General features: G+C 37.3%; 1 protein-coding gene across 5 annotated transcripts in view; it reads left to right on the top strand.

The window, feature by feature from the left end:
* Nucleotides 1-20,109, top strand: part of LOC127660379 (bifunctional heparan sulfate N-deacetylase/N-sulfotransferase 2-like) — a 180,831-nt gene that overhangs the window by 19,182 nt on the left and 141,540 nt on the right. For 4 of the 5 annotated variants that reach the window (XM_052150526.1, XM_052150529.1, XM_052150527.1 and 1 more), the window contains exon 2: nucleotides 15,964-16,072. The exons of the other annotated variant lie outside the window; for it this stretch is intronic. The gene's annotated coding sequence lies outside the window, so the exon portion shown is untranslated. The remainder of the gene's footprint in view (nucleotides 1-15,963; nucleotides 16,073-20,109) is intronic. 5 annotated transcript variants of the gene reach the window in all.

Raw genomic sequence — 20,109 nt, 5'->3', positions numbered from 1 at the left:
ATGAAAATGCTGATATGAAAAATGGATTGTTTATTTATAATTATGTATATTTATTAACTTGTATTCAATTTTTCATATTTTTTCTGTGTGTTGTACAAAGAAATACTAAACAAAATGAATAAAATCCAATAAGAAAAATAATGTAGAATATAATGATTCATAATATAAATTTGTAATATTTTATCATAATATGTAAAATGTGAGGTTTATTGTTTAGAACTGCAAAAAACGGGGAAAAAAACGGTGCGTGATGAGTTGTGCATGGATGCCACGGTGGATGGCGTGAAGTCATATCTCCGCGGTAACGCGCTCAACAAGCCACGTGATAAGATGAGCGGGTTGACTGTCTCCGATGCGGATGCAGCTGAGATTCGTCTTCCGCCAACCAGATTACACTACGTGGTCACTAAGTGGATTTAGATCACATTGGTAATTGGGCATTCCAAATTGGGAGGAAAAGAAAGTATTTCACCACTGTTCAAATGCATATATTTATATGTTATTTATTATATATCCATAAATGTTCCATCTGAAAGGACTAAATATTAAATGAAACAAATGACAATAAAATGCGAAGTAATCTCTTCAGTAATCAAAATACTTTTTGAATGTAACTGTATTTTTATTACAAATGATTTAAATTGTATCTTTAGTGGAATACAGATACCTATATTTTGTATTTTAAATACGTAATCTCGTTACTCCCCAACCCTAGAGGTAAATCAGTTTGATTACTATAAGACGTCTCTGACAATCAGTTTACCCCTCAAAATCACAACGTAATCAATCTCAAAATTTCAGATAAGCTCCCTCTTTGACATGTTTGTGTTTAGTTGTCAGGTAATTCTCACAAAATTTCAAATTAAGTGAAAAGTCACATCATGCATTCACCATCGATCATTGCTGCCACATCAGCGTACTCGTGCCCACCCCAGTCTCATTAGAGACAGACAGCTTAACAACCCTGTTGTCATTAGTTTGTCAAATTCCTATTAAATCTTAAATGGTCCATTCACTGTAGTCCTCACAAAGCGAAGTCTGCTGTTTTGAAATCATGAATTTATTGTTGCTGTCCTTGACAGGTAGGGATGGGTATTGATACAGATTTCCTGATTTGATTCTGATTCACAAGATTTCGATTAGTTTCATATGGGTATATTTCAGTTATATGTTCCTTTTGCTTACATATGAAATACATTCTCTCCCAGCTAATGTTGTTAATTATACAGGGGACCTTTTAACAAGGTACGTTATGAAAATATATATTTTACAAATTATATTTTATTAGTTCTTTATCATTTTGTTATACATGCTTCTGTATTTACTTATTTGCTATTTTTTTTATAACTACCTTGTACTTTATTATCTAAATCACCTGAAGTTGTTTGGAAAGTTTAGAGAGCATTTTTACTGTAATCTGCGTAATTCCTCCTCTCCTCAGTCAGGCGTGAGCTGCAGTGCTTTATTATATTGCATATATACAGTGAGGAAAATAAGTATTTGAACACCCTGCTATTTTGCAAGTTCTCCCACTTAGAAATCATGGAGGGGTCTGAAATTGTCATCGTAGGTGCATGTCCACTGTGAGAGACATAATCTAAAAAAAAAAATCCAGAAATCACAATGTATGATTTTTTAACTATTTATTTGTATGATACAGCTGCAAATAAGTATTTGAACACCTGAGAAGATCAATGTTAATATTTGGTACAGTAGCCTTTGTTTGCAATTACAGAGGTCAAACGTTTCCTGTAGTTTTTCACCAGGTTTGCACACACTGCAGGAGGGATTTTGGCCCACTCCTCCACACAGATCTTCTCTAGATCAGTCAGGTTTCTGGGCTGTCGCTGAGAAACACGGAGTTTGAGCTCCCTCCAAAGATTCTCTATTGGGTATAGGTCTGGAGACTGGCTAGGCCACGCCAGAACCTTGATATGCTTCTTACAGAGCCACTCCTTGGTTATCCTGGCTGTGTGCTTCGGGTCATTGTCATGTTGGAAGACCCAGCCTCGACCCATCTTCAATGCTCTAACTGAGGGAAGGAGGTTGTTCCCCAAAATCTCGCAATACATGGCCCCGGTCATCCTCTCCTTAATACAGTGCAGTCAGCCCTGTCCCATGTGCAGAAAAACACCCCCAAAGCATGATGCTACCACCCCCATGCTTCACAGTAGGGATGGTGTTCTTGGGATGGTACTCATCATTCTTCTTCCTCCAAACACGGTTAGTGGAATTATGACCAAAAAGTTCTATTTTGGTCTCATCTGACCACATGACTTTCTCCCATGACTCCTCTGGATCATCCAAATGGTCAAACTTAAGCGGCCAAATTGGCAAACTTAAGACGGGCCTTGACATGTGCTGGTTTAAGCAGGGGAACCTTCCGTGCCATGCATGATTTCAAACCATGACGTCTTAGTGTATTACCAACAGTAACCTTGGAAACGGTGGTCCCAGCTCTTTTCAGGTCATTGACCAGCTCCTCCCGTGTAGTTCTGGGCTGATTTCTCACCTTTCTTAGGATCATTGAGACCCCACGAGGTGAGATCTTGCATGGAGCCCCAGTCCGAGGGAGATTGACAGTCATGTTTAGCTTCTTCCATGTTCTAATGATTGCTCCAACAGTGGACCTTTTTTCACCAAGCTGCTTGGCAATTTCCCGTAGCCCTTTCCAGCCTTGTGGAGGTGTACAATTTTGACTCTAGTGTCTTTGGACAGCTCTTTGGTCTTGGTCATGTTAGTAGTTGGATTCTTACTGATTGTATGGGGTGGACAGGTGTCTTTATGCACCTAATGACCTCAAATAGGTGCATCTAATTTAGGATAATAAATGGAGTGGAGGTGGACATTTTAAAGGCAGACTAACAGGTCTTTGAGGGTCAGAATTCTAGCTGATAGACAGGTGTTCAAATACTTATTTGCAGCTGTATCATACAAATAAATAGTTAAAAAATCATACATTGTGATTTCTGGATTTTTTTTTTTAAATTATGTCTCTCACAGTGGACATGCACCTACGATGACAATTTTAGATCCCTCCATGTTTTCTAAGTGGGAGAACTTGCAAAATAGCAGGGTGTTCAAATACTTATTTTCCTCACTGTGTATATATATATATATATATATATATATATATATATATATATATTTATATTCATGGTTAATTGCATAATATGTACTATTTACAGGTATTTACATTTGATTTGTTGAACGAGCTAAAAAGTCTGTTCTATAAAGAGCATCTATAAATGTGAGAGAGACTTGAATGTATTTAACTGTGCTTTGCCTGATTAGAATTAAACTTTTATTATTTATTTTTTACCAACAACTGACTGTACAAAATAGAAATGGTATAAAAAAATGTATTTTACAATGAGAAATTGGTTGCGTGTTGAAAAAAAAAGATTTTTTTTTTTTTGACACATCTGTAACTATAAAGCCATTGAAACTCACGTACTTCCACTTGTGAAAAGAGACAATGCACATACAAATCATCTTCCACTGGCTATTGGATTCTGCTTTATTTTGAAAAATATCATCAGTGCTATTGGCATTGAAGAATAGGTTTAGGGCTGTTTTGCATATTGGTAATCTGTTTGTACCCCATGTTGTCATCAGGCAATTTCATAAGGTTTATTATTTTTGGCCCTGTTTTGTTGGCCCTGCACAACTGCCCTGCTATATAGTGCCCACGTCTAATTCTGTTTTGGTACAATGTCCCTCGCTCTTCTCCCCCTTTCCCATCCTCTGTCCTTCTCCCTCGCTGTCCATCTATGTTTTTGTCTCTGCAGTCCCTGTTTTGTAGCGCGTATCCTAGCGGAGCCCCTCGGTTGATCTGGCTTTGTTTCAGTCTGAATGAGCGCAGTGTGGAGGCAGCCTGGCGGATAAACAGCAGGATCTGCAACAAGCGGTCACTGCTTGCTCTCCCACTTATATGCTCTCTCTCTCTCGCTTACTCTCTTTCTCCCTTGCAGCACTCCACAGGAGGGAGAAAAGCATGATGAGCTTCTCTGTTTACTGGCCTCTTCCTCTCTGTTGAGCTTCATGCATGTTTTATTTCACTGTGATCGGAACCACAAAAACAAGCATTTGTGTACAAGAATTAGTTCATCCTCTGAAAATCCTCTACAGTGTCTCTCCCTCTGGTCTGTGCATAATTTAACCATTACAGGGTTTTTCTTTGTCCCTTTTCTTGCAAAAATTTGTAAACGTAAAACCAGTAATTAATTTAAACTCACTGTTGTATCTCTAGTCAAAGGATAATGCCAACATGGCACATGTACTATGTATGGGAATGTATTTATACTAATCGCCAGAATACCTAAGAAAAATGTAGCCCACTTTTCAACCATCAAGAACTAAGTTCTTCAGGTGCATATTTCCATGTATTTCGCAAATCAGATTTTTACCACATGCGAGTCTCCGTTAAACTTCGCTGAGCAAGCGAGCATGTGCATCCGCGTCAATCAATCCACATCACAATGGAGAAAGGGAGTGCAATCATTTTGATTAAACTTGTGCAACATCATACTGCGCTTTCAGTTTCAATATATTCAACTGTGCAGCTTTCATTGATTTCACGCTGATGTCTTAGAGGTCAAAGTGTGTGATTTTAAAGTGTTTTGATCGTCTCTCATCATGTGAGCGCTAGGGCTGAAACAATTAGTCAACATTATCGACAACATTGACAATAAAAGTTCTTGACAACATTTTTATTTGTCAAATAGTTGTTTGATGTAATTTAATGTAACATGATGTCATTTAACATCATATTAACCCTCTGGGGTCTGAGGGTGTTTTGGGCCCTGGAGAAGTTCTGACATGCCTTGACATTTGTGCTTTTTTCAGTTGCTTAAAAACACATTAATGGCTTAAGTCTGATTACACTGTATTCAGCACAAACTGGGCTACAATAATATGTGAGCAACGTGTGTGTACGTGTTTGTATTTTTGAGAAGATAACGTTTATGCGTGGTTTTTGGAAAAAACAAAATTAAGTCATTGAAATAAGGCCATATAACACATAATAAATATTTGTCCTCAACCTTTTGAGAACTGGATCTTGTAGCCTAGAATTTTTGCTACAAAATGATGTGAAAACCATCCTGATCACTCATTCATACAAAACAATATAGTTATTGAACTTTTGTAAGACACTTTTAGTGTTAAAGATCATATGCGAGGAGGCGTGAACTATCATGAATATTGATTGTAATTCACACCTGAGGAGACAAAAGATCCCACCCCTGGGCCTATCAATGAGGAATGTGACAAATAGAATGAATGTGAGACGACTTAATAATCAAAATCAAGCAATTTGTGATCAAAGCTGAATTTTCAGCATCATTACTGCAGTCTTCAGTGTCATATGATCCTTCAGAATTCATTATAAGATGCTGATTTTATATGGGCATATTTAAAGAGCATTTTACTAATTTAACCCTAAAACATATTTGCAAGCACAAGCTTTGTTGATGATAATGAGGCAGCATAAACACTAGATACAATATAATCTAAACATTCATATTATTTTTATATCATATTACACATCATATTTATATCATACAGAATACAATTTAAATACCGGCTTTAGCCGAAATAACATTTACATGTAACTAAAACTTGCTTAAGACATATTTCAAATGTCAATACTCTGAAACCTGGCTGACAAGTTTGGAAACAGTCCCACTAGTAAAATATGTACATGTTTATATAAAATAGCATGTCAGCTAATTAAAACTAAATGACTTTAATCATTTTTTTAATGAAATTGTATCCTCTGCTGGATAAAGTCTCTCTTCAAAATACAAACGTTCATCGGAGTCCCACTCTTCTTCTGAGGACAATGTTAACTCTTCGTCACTATCCAGGAGTTTTCTCACTTGTGTATCATGTTTTTAAGACAAAGTCAGGGGCGTTTACCATTTGCATTGATTGCCTCGGCACATTAGCGTATGAATGGCGTGCTCTGCTGGTGGGTGGGATGACATTAGAGATAATTAGATGAACCAGTAAAAAATGTACAACGCTTTGTTTCATACAGATTACATTGCAGACGAATATTTGTTTTAAATTTGAATTGTTTCATTTAAAAGTGTACATTTTAAGCTTTCTTTAGGCATATGTTTCATGTTTGTGTGATAAGTATTTGCAGAGTTTCAGTTCATTTTTGTGATGCGTTTCAGATATATGCTCGCAAACCCAGAGACTGCTGAAAGCTCACCCTTTTTATTTTATTTATTTTACAAAAGCACATGGTTTTGTTGTTATTGTGAGTGTACACCAATAAAAGAAGACCCTTTATAGTCTCTAATGATGTCTTACACTTATCTGTATGCCCCAAAATGATGGAGAATTTGATGTTGTTTCCACTGTAATGACGGAAAAATCCAGCAGGACGCGCCGGCGTGTCCGTCGACCCCAGTGGGTTAAACTCTAATGATGATGCACGTGAGCAGCACTGCAGTTCACGCCTGACTGAGGAGAGGAGGAATTACACTGATTGCAGTAAAAATGCTATCTAAACTTTCCAAAGAACTTCAGGTGATTGTAGGTTGTAAAGTACAAGGGAATTATACAAAAATAGCAAATAAGTAAATACAGAAGCACTCTCGTTGTGGAAAAAGTGGAGTCGGAGCTCTTTAAAGGAAACAACCCGTCATTACGTCTTAAATGCAGTTAGGTTTTATGCGTTATAGCTTTATTGAAGTTCAAATAATACGGAAGCAGGTCATGTAATTAACTACAAACTCCGAAACAGGCATTTCTCTGTGCAGTCAGTGCCTCTTCGATGAGTTCCATGAAGTGTCCCGATCTAAGGGTGAGAGATTGAAACTGCACCCGGCTGAGGCACATTCTGTCACGTGGACACTCATCCCACAAAATACGTTTTTGATTTGTTTTTGTTTTGCCTTGTTTTCCTATGTATGTATGTATATATATATATATATATATATATATATATATATATATATAAATCTCCTTTAAAACAATGTACATTTTCTTTAACAGCTATACTGCAGAATAATTTATAATATATAAAAATCTGATAATGTTGAATATAATATTACAAATATTTGAAAATATAAAAAAAATCATTTAAAAAAAAAAAAAAAAGATTAATTCATCTGAAAGCAGCATATAAGATATTTAGACTTGCTGTTAGAGAATAGATCTTGAATATTGTATATTTTGTCTTTTCTGCACTCGCAGAAGTATAACTAACTGAAAAAAATACACTTGTATATAAGATACATTCTAAAATGTCTTGTCGTTCGGTACCAAATTTCAATACCTAAGGGGTTAATCTCGTCAGCTTCAGTGAAAAGCATGTAGCATGCTAGATTTGCCTAAATCTAAAAGTGCCAGTGATTGGCTGTGTGTAGGCATCAAGGAAAACTCTAGTTTACACCGGTTATGTCCAGAGATGCGGCTCACACGTGAGGCTGTAGTGTGAATGCGTCCCAACCCCCATAGATGTAAAAGATGTGGAAAATATCAAAAGTGTGGCTACATTTCAACAGGATCAATGCAAACAACGCGCGATGCAATATTTGTGACAAGATAATTGCTGCCAAGACCGGCAACATGACAAATCTGATACTTGACAGTGCCCAAAATAAACTTAAGAGCAGAAAGTTGCTCCGTCTTCGACTGCACCGGCTCTGTCTTCTTGCAGTCATCCTCTCAGCGTCCTCCTGCCACAGAGCTTCCTTGAACATGCCCACCACACGAGTCCTCCTGCAAAACTACTGATGAATGCAGTGGCGCTATGACTGGGACTCCGACAGGTAAGGTTAACTTTTAGCATACAAACCAACAAACAAAATTGGCTAACTTGTAGTGGTACATGTTTGTGTACTTGTTAAATTAACGTTTCTGTGCGCAGTGACATAGTCCTATAAACTGGGACCTACGTAACGTTAGATATTGTTTGGATGTATGGCTATAGATAGCTAGCTAAATCGATGCTAAAAAAAAACCTTAAAGGTTGACAGTATCTGATCAATTTAACTCCCATTAAACTAGCTATCTTGTTAAACCATACTTATCCTTAGGGTTGGCTGAATTAGCAGTTTAGCTTTCTTGTTTTTTTTTCCTATTCACATTAATGTTATAGCTTCTGCCCCTGCCGACCCTGGCATGAGGAGACCAGAAGGCTCAGGAGATGAGTCTGTAAAAAAAGTCAACAAACTGAAATAATAAAACCAACGTTTTTTTGAGGTAATGTTTGTAATCTTGTTAAAACTGATTTCATAAAATTGGTATCGAAAAAAGTATCATCTGTGAACCGGTATCGAAGTCAATATATCGGTGTCAATATTGAAATTCTTTGAACGATTCCCAGCCCTAGGGTCATGTGACCATAATGGAGACTGCATCATTATTATCCTTAACAGAGACTAGGTGACTTGTCATTCAAACAACCCACAGTCTAGTTGATTATGAAAATTGGTAGTTTTGCACATCCCTAAAATGGGGTCTATTTTGATTCGATGTTGACTTAAAGTATAATTTTCTCTGTTTTTTTTGTTTTAACATGTAAGGGCTGCAAAATAGGTTGCCAGTCTTGCATTACATAAATAAGCCAGGTATCACTCTGTCTTTCTCACTTTCTCATTCCCAATACAGGGACTCATTGTTGCCACTTTTGCTACTCCATTAAAGCAGACTTAATTATTGCCATGTAAACAAATTGGACTTGCTGGGCTTCTATAGAAATGCAGAGTGCCCATTGAAGAGAGTCGTGTGTGTGTGTGTGTGTGTGTGTGTGTGTGTGTGCAGATAGTGAGGTAAGAGGGTGAACAGGGAACACGATCCAGACTCTGGGCTTTTTGGCATGATTTACATTTACAGATTGTGCACCTGTAGAGACTGCTGTTCTCTGATATTGAATGTGGAAGCATACATTTTAATGAAGTCTTGTATTAATGAAGGCTGTCTCATTGCAGATTCAAGATTGCACAGAACAATAATAGCAAACATTTGTGATGTGTCTTTCGTGAACAAATCTGTCTTTCTGAACAAATCTTAAGTGAACGAATCGTTCTCGTTCACCTCCATACACTGAATCATATTTTTAGTTCACCGACATCTCTCCCTTTCACAGCAAATTAGCTATACTACTTTTAATGCCTGTAAAGACTGACTTTAGCATGAGCCAATAGCATTCGAGTGTGGACTGTGAAGGACCATATGATTGGTTTGACCCACTGACCGGTTACGCCCCTGCTTATTGGCTGAACGAGGGGAGGAGGCAAGATGTTTTATGAATCTTGTTCAACAAGAGATGGAGCTGGCTGAATTATTAATTAAAGTGATGGCCTCACATACAATGACATATGGACATTTTTGAAACTCTTAGTAGTGTTGTCTTTTTTGGATAGCTTGATAATTTGTGTTCAGCGTGGCCTAACCTGGAAGGCTGTCACACAAACAATAGTTGATTTAAAACCGCTATTCAAGGACATCTTATTATTAGATAAAGTACAGCCAAAAACTAAACCTTTTTTGTGATATCTAACAAAGGTTTCTGGAAAGGAAAACTTTTTACACTGCTGTCATGAACGGAGAATTCTGTTACTGTGGTTAGCTTGGGCAGCTTTCTTTCCAAAATCCCCTGCCAAACGTGAGAAGATTCACTTCTCTATGAAACAAAACTAATGTTACTTGCCAGTCCAATTTTTTGAAAACCACGAGTGCTGTTTGCCACACTATGCTACAAACTCAAAGCATGCATTTTCTAGTGCACTGTGGCTTAACTTAACTTTTTTTATTTATTTTCATTTGAGCCTACCTGGATAATGTGGAGTCTCCCATGCCATTGTTTCCCAAACCTTTTTGCTGTAAGTATCCCCACATCACTATCAGTAAGAAGCAATTAACCTCTCATTGATACAAAACCAATGATGTGTACCAAAGACTAAACATTTATATATAGAAGTATAATTCATGATTTTTATTTATCAACAAAAAGAAAACCAGGGCAAATGAGTAGAGAAATGGGCAATTAGAACAGACTAATGCTGTTAATTATACAGGGCTGGGTATATTCTAACTTTGTATTTTGGAAAAAATGTTTATTTTTTTTTTTTTCATCATTCTGTTACACAGTATATTAAAGGTGCACTCTAACTTTTGTCCTTGTGTCATCTTGGACTTGTGTCTTGGACGCTGACAACTAGTGGCTTGGATATAGCATCCTTTAAATAGTTTTCAGTTTCATATGCCATTGTAGAAATGTAGAATTCACAGTCAGACATGATTAATCAATGAGTAAAATTGTCAAATATCAGGACTGTTACTGAGATTAAGCGAGTAGTATTCGACTGGTCATGTGATTCTAACATGGCAGCCCCCATGTGTGGACCCTCTCAGTGTAGAATAAAACAGCTTAGATAAGGTTACTGATATGACTGGAGTCATTTTAATGTGAGTGGTCATGATTTTCTACATGTATTGCAAAATTGCAATTCATATCTTCAAGAGTTAAACTTTTTTAACGAGGAAAAAATGACTGAGTGCATCTTAAACTTGTTAAAAACAATAAACATGTAGGCCACTGTATACATTGTGTGTGTGTGTGTGTGTGTGTATAAGGCCTGCATGTTTGTTTACATGCACAATTTGTACTATTTATACTGATATGTAGAACAATGTTACTGTCTTTTGGAAAACCAGCCATTCCCACTGATCTATATATCAGTGGCAGTTCTGTTTTTTTTTTTTGTTTTTTTTTTTGTAAAGATTCACAGCTTCTTTTATTAATATCAAATGCTGCTTTTTGCAGTTTTTGATCAACAACTGACTGGTAAAGAAGAAAAACGATCTTAAAGAGTTATTGTTGATGACAAATGGATTGCGTGGATCTCGTCTTTGGACATATTACACTAACAAGTCAAACCAAACTCCTCTTTGAACCTGCTCATGTAACCACGGTTGGGAATCACTATCCTATGCCATTGTTCATAAGCTTCATTTGCATTTATTTTCTTAGGCCATGTGAGAATCGCACAGTTAAGTGCCATTTTCCAGAACAGGTACCTAGAACCCACGTTGCATGCTAAACTTAGGACTTTAAGAAAATGACAGTATCAGTTAAACAAATCAAGAAACCTCCAATAATTACACATTACGTTCTAGATAACATCACTATGCATTTCTAAAGATTATTCTAGTCCATAGAAGGAAAAAGGAAAACTCTCTTTTCTAGAGATTGCAGGGTGGATGTATCATTTGTATCCAGGGCTCCAGACAGTGACTAAAATGGTTGCAAATGCGACCAAAGATATCTAATTTCAACAATAATTAAAAATGTAGTCACCATTGGTGATAGTCGGATTGTGTGCGTTCATATGTTTTGTCAGATATCATCTTGTGAGTTTTTGAATATATTTAGAGCGTCAGTGTGCCTCGCACAGCTTTTCACCTGTTCTGTTTCTGACGAGCTCACTGCACACAACAACAAACCCAGCTCAAACCCAAATTTCTCTTTGGAACAGGGTCTTTTTCATGAATCGCATGAAAAAAACTGAGGGTTTGAACTCAGGGAAGCAATTTGAATCAGATTTACTTTCTCAGCGAATCAGCCATCAGTGAGTCTGAATATCTTCTATGCTGCTGCTTATGTGCATGCATCTTTTTTTAAAGGATCTTTAGATATTTAAAAGTATTTGTATTCTTAATATTATATTTCACATTCTCTGATATTTTTTTCCTCTTCTGCAGTATAGCTGAAAGAAAATGTAAGTTATTTTAAAGGAATTTTAGATTTTTATATTGGAAAACAAGCCAAAAACAAATCAAAAACGTATTTTGTTGCAGTGTATATTGGGGCGAAGACGACCCTCTCTCACCTTTTTGTTCACTTCAATCCATCTTTAACTCACCCAAAAAAATAAAAAATCCTCACTTGTATTAATAAAGCTGCGTATTGCCAATTTTCTTAGCGATAAGAAATGCACAGTTATGCATATATTATGATTCAATAAGTTGCGAGACATCACGTTGTAATCTAGCTGCAGCAAGCATGTCCCCTGGAGGGATGAGTGCCCCATCACAGAGTGTGCCTCAGCTGGTGCAGTTTCAATCTCTCTACCCTTTAGATTGGGACACTTCGCACAACTCGTAGAAGAGATATGCTAGTTTCGGAGTTTGTAGTTCTTTACATGATCTGCTTCCGTATTATTTGAACTTCAATAAAGCTTTAACGCATAAAATGGAAAGTTTAGAGTGCATCTGGACTAGGAGCGGTGTAAGTCTTCCTCTCCTCAGTCAGGCGTGAACTGCAGTGCTGCTTTCGTGCGCATCATTAGAGTTTATTGTGATCTCATGTTACGTTAAATTACATCAACTATTCGACAACGAGAATTTTTGTCTACAATTATTTTTTTTTTTTAGAATTGTTTATATATATATATATTAGGGCTGTTAATCGATTAAAATCTTTAATCTAGTTAATTACATGATGTCCCGATAAATTAATCGCATATACAATATTTGCTGAGAAAGCCCCTCATATAACAATAATTCAATATATAATGATGAAATAATTGTACATGGTTATCTTTAAATATAAAAATTATATATATATATATATATATATATATATATATATATATATATATATATATATATATATATATATATATATATATATATAAAATAAAAATATTCAGATAATTAAAATGCATTTCATTCTTGTGGCAGAAGAGTTCATCATTGATAAGACCATTCAAAATGCGGCTTTAGAATACAATGTATTGTTTACTACCATATTATTGATCATACGTCAATCATTGGCATACAGTTCACTGCAATCCAGTTCACAAGTGAATTTGTCAATCAGTTGGAGATTTATTATGAGGGCTTGTTTAAGGACCCATCAATGTACACCTGCGTCAGACATTTTTTTTTTTTTTTAAACAAGCGAGGGGTATACATGGTATACAATACTACATATATATTTTACAATAATGCCAAGACATTATATTCATTACATAGTGCAATGGTTTTCAATGCTTTGGAGTTGTTGAAGGTACAAAGAGTATTTAAATAATATTTCAAGTCTTTACAAAAAAGTGCAAATGGGGCTTTATAGACATAAATTTACACTTGTGTATAAAAAACTTGGTAAGAAAAATAAACGGATTAATCAGAAAATATTAACTTAAGTTATCAAAACTGTGAAAACCACATAAAACGTTTTTATAAAGCAAAGAAAAACTAGTTAAAATAGAGGTACGTACAAACAAACAAAAAACTTGCGCGGACACATTCCCAAAAAAGGTGAGGGTCAGATTAATCTACAGCATTACAGAAGGAGCAAAGTGGATCTATTTCAGGGAGCATGTTTCTTATATAAAGATTGACTGGGTAAAAACAGTGTAACAGTTTAAAGGACACCTCCTTAACCTTGTTGGTAATTAAATATTTGTGAGGTAAAGACCATACGACCTGTGTCAGACATGCTTGTTGCGTCTCGGGTGTGTTACGTCATAAAAATAAAATGTTTAGGTCACTGTGTCAAGTTAAATATAGTTTAATACTCAATCTTTAAACACATCTTGAGATCCCTTTAGTTCGCATTTGCGCTCCTTCAAGTGTTTCGAACGCAAGAATGTAATGCACACTTGTGTGTGTGTGTGTGTGTGTGTGTGTGTGTGTGTGTGTGTGTGTGTGTCCGCTGAAGAGTTGTTAATGTTTTGTTCACTGTAATAAACAGTGTGTTGCTCACATAGCTGAAATTTCACTTACTGCCCTCTGGCATAAACGGGTGATACTGCAAGCTTGAATTTCTCAGGAAAGCATTTCGATTAAATGCGGGGAAAATTTTTATGCGTTATTTTTTGTAAAATTAAGTAAGTTAAATGGACAGCCCTAATAAATATATATATATATATATATATATATATATATATATATATATATATATATATATATATATATATATATATATATATATATATATATATATATATATATATATATATAAACTCAGCAAAAAAGAAACATCCCTTTTTCAGGACACTGTATTTAAAGATAATTGTGTAAAAATCCAAATTACTTTACAGATCTTTATTGTAAAGTGTTTAAACAGTATTATCCATGCTGAACCATAAACAATTAAGGAACATGCACCTTTGGTCATTAAGACACTAACAGCTTATAGGTGGTAGGCAATAATGGTCACAGTTATAAAAATTAAAGAGACACTAAAGAGACCTTTCTACTGACTCTGAGGCATGATGACTGCAGATGGGGCCAGGGCAATAAATTGCAATGTTCATACTGTGAGATGCCTAAGACAGCGCTACAGGGAGACCGGAAGGACAGCTGATCGTCCTCACATTGGCAGACCAAGTTTAACATTCAGATGTACCGATCCGGTGCAGGTTTTGTTACACCTGTGGGACAGGTACAGGATGGCAACAACAACTACCCGAGTTAAACCAGGAATGCACAATCCCTCCATCAGTGCTCAGACTGACCGCAATAGGCTGAGAGAGGCTGAACTGAGGGCTTGTAGGCCTGTTGTAAGGCAGGTCCTTACCAGACATCACTGGCAACAATGTAAATTATGGGCACAAACCCAACTTCGCTGGACCAGACAGGACTGGCAAAAGGTGCTCTTCACTGACGAGTCGCAGTTTTGTCTCACCAGGGGTGATGGTCGGACTCGTGTTTATCGTCGAAGGAATGAGCGTTACACCGAGGCCTGTACTCTGGAGCGGGATCGATTTGGAGGTGGAGGGTCCATCATGGTCTGGGGCGGTGTGTCACAGCATCATCGGACTGAGCTTGTTGTCATTGCAGGTAATCTCAATGCTGTGTGTCACAGGGAGGACATCCCTCCCTCATGTGGTATCCTTCCTGCAGGCTCATCCTGACATGACCCTTCAGCATGACAATGACACCAGCCATACTGCTCGCTCTGTGCGTGATTTCCTGCAACACAGGAATATCAGTGTTCTGCCATGGCCAGCAAAGAGCCTGGATCTCCCAGAGCATGTCTGGGACCTGTTGGATCTGAGGGTGAGGGCTAGGGCCATTCCCTCCATAAATGTCCTGGAACTTGCAAGTGCCTTTTTGGAAGAGTGGGGTAACATTTCACAGCAAGAACTGGGAAATCTGATGCATTCCATGAGACATACACTGCAGTACTTCATGCAGCTGGTGGCCACACCAGATACTGACTGTTATGTGACTTTTCCACTGCAATGTACATCTCAACTCGACTCTGCTCGCTTTTTGGGAGTTTTCCACTGTGGATAGTACCTGGTACCTGATACTTTTTTTAGTACCACCTTGGTTGAGGTTCCAAGCAATCCGAGCCAATACTAAATGTGACGTAAAGATCTTGCAGATCACTTATTGGTCAGGGAGAATCGTCTCTACCAGCATCACTGGATTTCCGACATGCGACATCAACCCACTAGTTTTAAAGTTAGCAACAGCGATAACGGTATCATTTGTTCACGTGAATTGTGAAAAAAAGAAATGGCAGTTGAGACGGCGCAACTGTGACGATCAGCCTATAATCCCACCCACGTTGAGATGGCACTAAACTGCAGTGGAAATGCAAGTAGAGTTGAGGCAGGTCGAACGCGCAATGTGCAGACACATTATTCCATTTCTGTTAGTCACATGTCTTTGAAATTGTTCAGCCTTATGTCTTATGTTCATTTGTAGAATCTATTTGTGATCATACAGATACAGATGTTACCAGGAAAATAAAAAAGGTCTCAGTTTAAATGCAGCCCAAAGATGAGTCAGGTATTCAGGCCGTTAAATGCACCCTAGAGCATGAACTTGTTGAGGTTACCGTTATAAGCCAATAGCATTTGTTGCCCAATGGTCTGGTCAGATGACAGTCCAATGCAGTTAATTGTAAGGAATGTGATTGTACTGTTACATTGCTATTCTGAGCAATATAATCTTATGATCCATGTCTTGTTTTAACAGGTTGCTCCTCCTGACCACTTAATTAGGGAGACACTTCATCTTCTGCCAGAGCCTTTTCGTTTCACAGCCCACACTCTACCTCTATCATTGTGAGAAATTTTTATCTCAGGTGGGTTTTCTGATCTCTCTTAGGATTTGTCTTGTGCATTATTGTTTGACTTTGTCCCATATGTCCCTGAATTTTTTTTGTCTACAATAAAATTTTTCATACAGGGCTATTGGAGATTTAAAATTATTGCGCTAATTTGATCATTCTTGTTAATTTGATAGCCCCCCCCATCACAATGTGTAAAAGTGTATCACAATGGAGAGTTTTAATGTGTTGGGGTAACCTCTTTTATATTGTGTGAAATAATTGTTCTCCATTGAATTGTTTCTCTATTATTTTATACATTTGAGGAAAATAAGATTAAATAGGTGCCAAAGTAAACATAAGGGCTTCCCCATCCCCTACCTCCCCCCTCCTGTTGTTGTCACACACTGGGGGTCTATCACAAATCCCCCCCCATCCAATCTGCCTCCTTGCCTTTAAAACGTTTTTTTTTTCAGCTCACAGGGCTTTTCCATTCTATCTGTCTTTTCATTATTTAGCCAGCAGTGTGATCGTCCCTGAGGTTTTGGGGTTTGGATTTATTTTCCCCTCTGCAGAGAGACGCATGCAGCAGACTGAGTTACTAGGCACCTGTTTACAATACCACTGTAATGGAATTAAGATGTCTGGGTCTTGCTTTTTGGTTTTGGGGCTTATCAGTTCTGGGCTGTGTTTGCAATTAATGTTAATGTTACTACTGGAAGTAGCCATCAGAGGATGGGTACATTGTGGCCATAAAGGGATGGACATGGTCAGAAACAATGCTCAGGTAGGCCGTGGCATTTAAACGATGCCCAATTGGCACTAAGGGGCCTAAAGTGTGCCAAGAAAACATCCCCCACACCATTACACCACCACCACCACCACCAGCCTGCACAGTGGTAACAAGGCATGATGGATCCATGTTCTCATTCTGTTTACGCCAAATTCTGACCATCTGAATGTCTCAACAGAAATCGAGACTCATCAGACCAGGCATCATTTTTCCAGTCTTCAACTGTCCAATTTTGGTGAGCTCTTGCAAATTGTAGCCTCTTTTTCCTATTTGTAGTGGAGATGAGTGGTACCCGGTGGGGTCTTCTGCTGTTGTAGCCCATCCGCCTCAAGGTTGTGCGTGTTGTGGCTTCACAAATGCTTTGCTGCATATCTTGGTTGTAACGAGTGGTTATTTCAGTCAAAGTTGCTCTTCTATCAGCTTGAATCAGTCGGCCCATTCTCCTCTGACCTCTAGCATCAACAAGGCATTTTTCGCCCACAGGACTGCCGCATACTGGATGTTTTTCCCTTTTCACACCATTCTTTGTAAACCCTAGAAATGGTTGTGCGTGAAAATCCCAGTAACTGAGCAGATTGTGAAATACTCAGACCAGCCCGTCTGGCACCAACAACCATGCCACGCTCAAAATTGCTTAAATCACCTTTCTTTCCCATTCTGACATTCAGTTTGAAGTTCAGGGGATTGTCTCGACCAGGACCACACCCCTAAATGTGATTGGTTGATTAGATAATTGCATTAATGAGAAATTGAACCTAATAATGTGTTCCTAATAATCCTTTAGGTGAGTGTGTGTATATGTGTGTGTGTATATATATATATATATATATATATATATGTTACATTTATAGCTTATACTTTAATTCTTGAAGTTAAGGTTTGCAGACAGGTAAGTAGGGCCTATTCATGATTTATTGTATATTTTTTTAATGTACCATATGAGTTGGATCGGTTGGTGTAGGAATTGCAGCCAACGTGTGCCAGTATACATGGGAACTCCATCAATACTATTTAAAAAAACATCCCAGGTGGCTACCTGTTGGCATGCACCCATCAGATACCTGGATTGGTATCAGCTCCGATACGGAAGCTTTTAGACGGGTCAGGTATCTGTCCGACGAGCTCGATCCAAATCCGATACTGTGTGTTAGTCGTGTTTGTTACTTTCAAGATCCAAAAATTACATTTAAAAAACCATAAATACATAATTGAAGTAGTTTTTATAATTATAATTAATTTAAATAATGTAGACATTTTCTAAAGCGATTATGCTAAAAAAAAAACAAAAAAAAAAACACCGGTATCGGCTATCTGAGATTTCAGTTATCAGAATCGGATCGGAAGAGAAAAAGTGGTATCAGTACATCCCTATCTACCTCATGAAGTGGTTTGAGAAAATGGCAAAAATTGTGCAGAAAATCTGCACAAAATGGTGGCTATTTTAAAGAAGCTAAAATTAATGTATTATTTAGATAATTTTCTTTTTTTTAACTTTTTTTGGTAACTGCACATCAGGGTTTCCGCAAAAAAAATTTGGTGCCGCCAACATGTCTGGGAAAGTTGACCTGACAAATGGGATAAAATACGGTCATCTCATTTCGGTATTTATTTTGTGCTGTAATGCAATGGAATATGCATTATGATAATCGTAAATACAATCAAGTTAAATAAACATTTATTCACTGCTCTTTCATTGAAAAAATTGAATTCATGGAATTAGCGCCTTATTTAACCATAAATAAACATTCAAAACACAAACAGAGGGCAAATCAAAAAGATAAACTGTAATTTGCCACATATCTTAGAATTCAAAAAAAAAAAAAGAATTGTTAGGTTGTCATAATTTCTCACCTTGGTTTATTTCCTTCTCTTTATTTTTGACAATTTTTCTTAGATTTTCCCCCAAAAAAGAAGCGTTTTGCTGCTGTAGTTGCGGATTTGGACTTGCAAGTTGCCGAAAATATTTAAAACTCCGTGGCAGCGAAGTATTGTCATCATTAGGATGCCATCACGCTGCACATTTGTGGCATCAACTAAGGGGTTGCTTTGTTAATATTTTCAATGGACATTTTGTCCAAAAAAAAATTTTATTTGTCAGATGCTGGAAGTTTTAACGTTCAAAAACAACTTTGTGTGAGCTACGCGTCCTCCTTTTTTTTTCTTTTTCTTTCTCCGTTCCTTGCATGTGTTGCCTTGTTGAGTCAGATCCAGAAGGGAAGTGCAGCTAAGTTTATGGCTTACGTGTCATGATGTAGTTAGTGGGGTTTTGTGTTTATTAACCTGTTGACCTCACTGTGACCTTGCTGTGTCTAAGGCATCCGCCCCAGCTGTACAGAGGTTGCGGCAGTGGAGGTTTTGTGGCTGCATTCCAGTGTTGGCATGCCTGCACACGTAGAGACACATTCATGAGATCCCAGGTCCTTACTGAACATGGGATCGTAACTTGGAAACCATTTTCAGTCAGTATTTAAATGTGTTAAAACTCTAAAGGTGATACCGGCAATTTAAAAAAAAATTTTTTTATGTTTAAATACTTAATCCTATCCCAGTATAGTCAGCATGAAATAAAAAAAAAGTCCTGTTCTAAAAACTCATTCACTCAAATTTGTCACATTTCAGAAATCAAATGAGTCACCAAAGAGTATAAACACTGTAGCTCTCTGACGTCTTACAAAAAATGCAATAATTATTGCTATTTAAGTGGTCCGACATTTGGCTCAACCAATGTTGTGAGTTTGAGAGACACGGCTAAAACTTGGGTAAGATTCACTGCATCGGCCATTGGTGAACATGTCACATTAAGGGATCAAAGACTGCCGATTTTATGCCACAACAATAGAAATATTTTGAAATCACTGATTCATTCTAGACTGCAAAAATGTGTTCAGAGACAGCTGTGCATGTGTTAATAGGTGGTTTTTACTGCCAAGTTTGCCTTTAGAATAAAGAAAACTAATTAAATTGTGTTAGCTTTTAGATTATTTTGATGCATTGTGTTTAGATGAAGGAATATTCATGGTACATTTTAGAATTTGGAGTTTAGAATTAGAATTTGGAGCATGGTGGAAATCTACAGCATATGCCAAACATTCCTGTCAACCAAAATAAATTTACAAGTGTTTAAACCTTTAGCATCCAGACCCTGACCTGTCCATTACCACGACAACTGCATTGTCTCCATGACCATAATCCTACATATTCTCCAGCAAAGTGTTACATTTCCATGCCTCTTTAGTCAGTCTCTGTGAGGGACAGAGGTGTATCCATCAAAAGCACAGGG

Source organism: Xyrauchen texanus, chromosome 20, assembly GCF_025860055.1.
Source record: "Xyrauchen texanus isolate HMW12.3.18 chromosome 20, RBS_HiC_50CHRs, whole genome shotgun sequence".
Classification (NCBI taxonomy): Eukaryota; Metazoa; Chordata; class Actinopteri; order Cypriniformes; family Catostomidae; genus Xyrauchen; species Xyrauchen texanus.
This window is presented reverse-complemented; position numbering and strand designations above follow the sequence as displayed.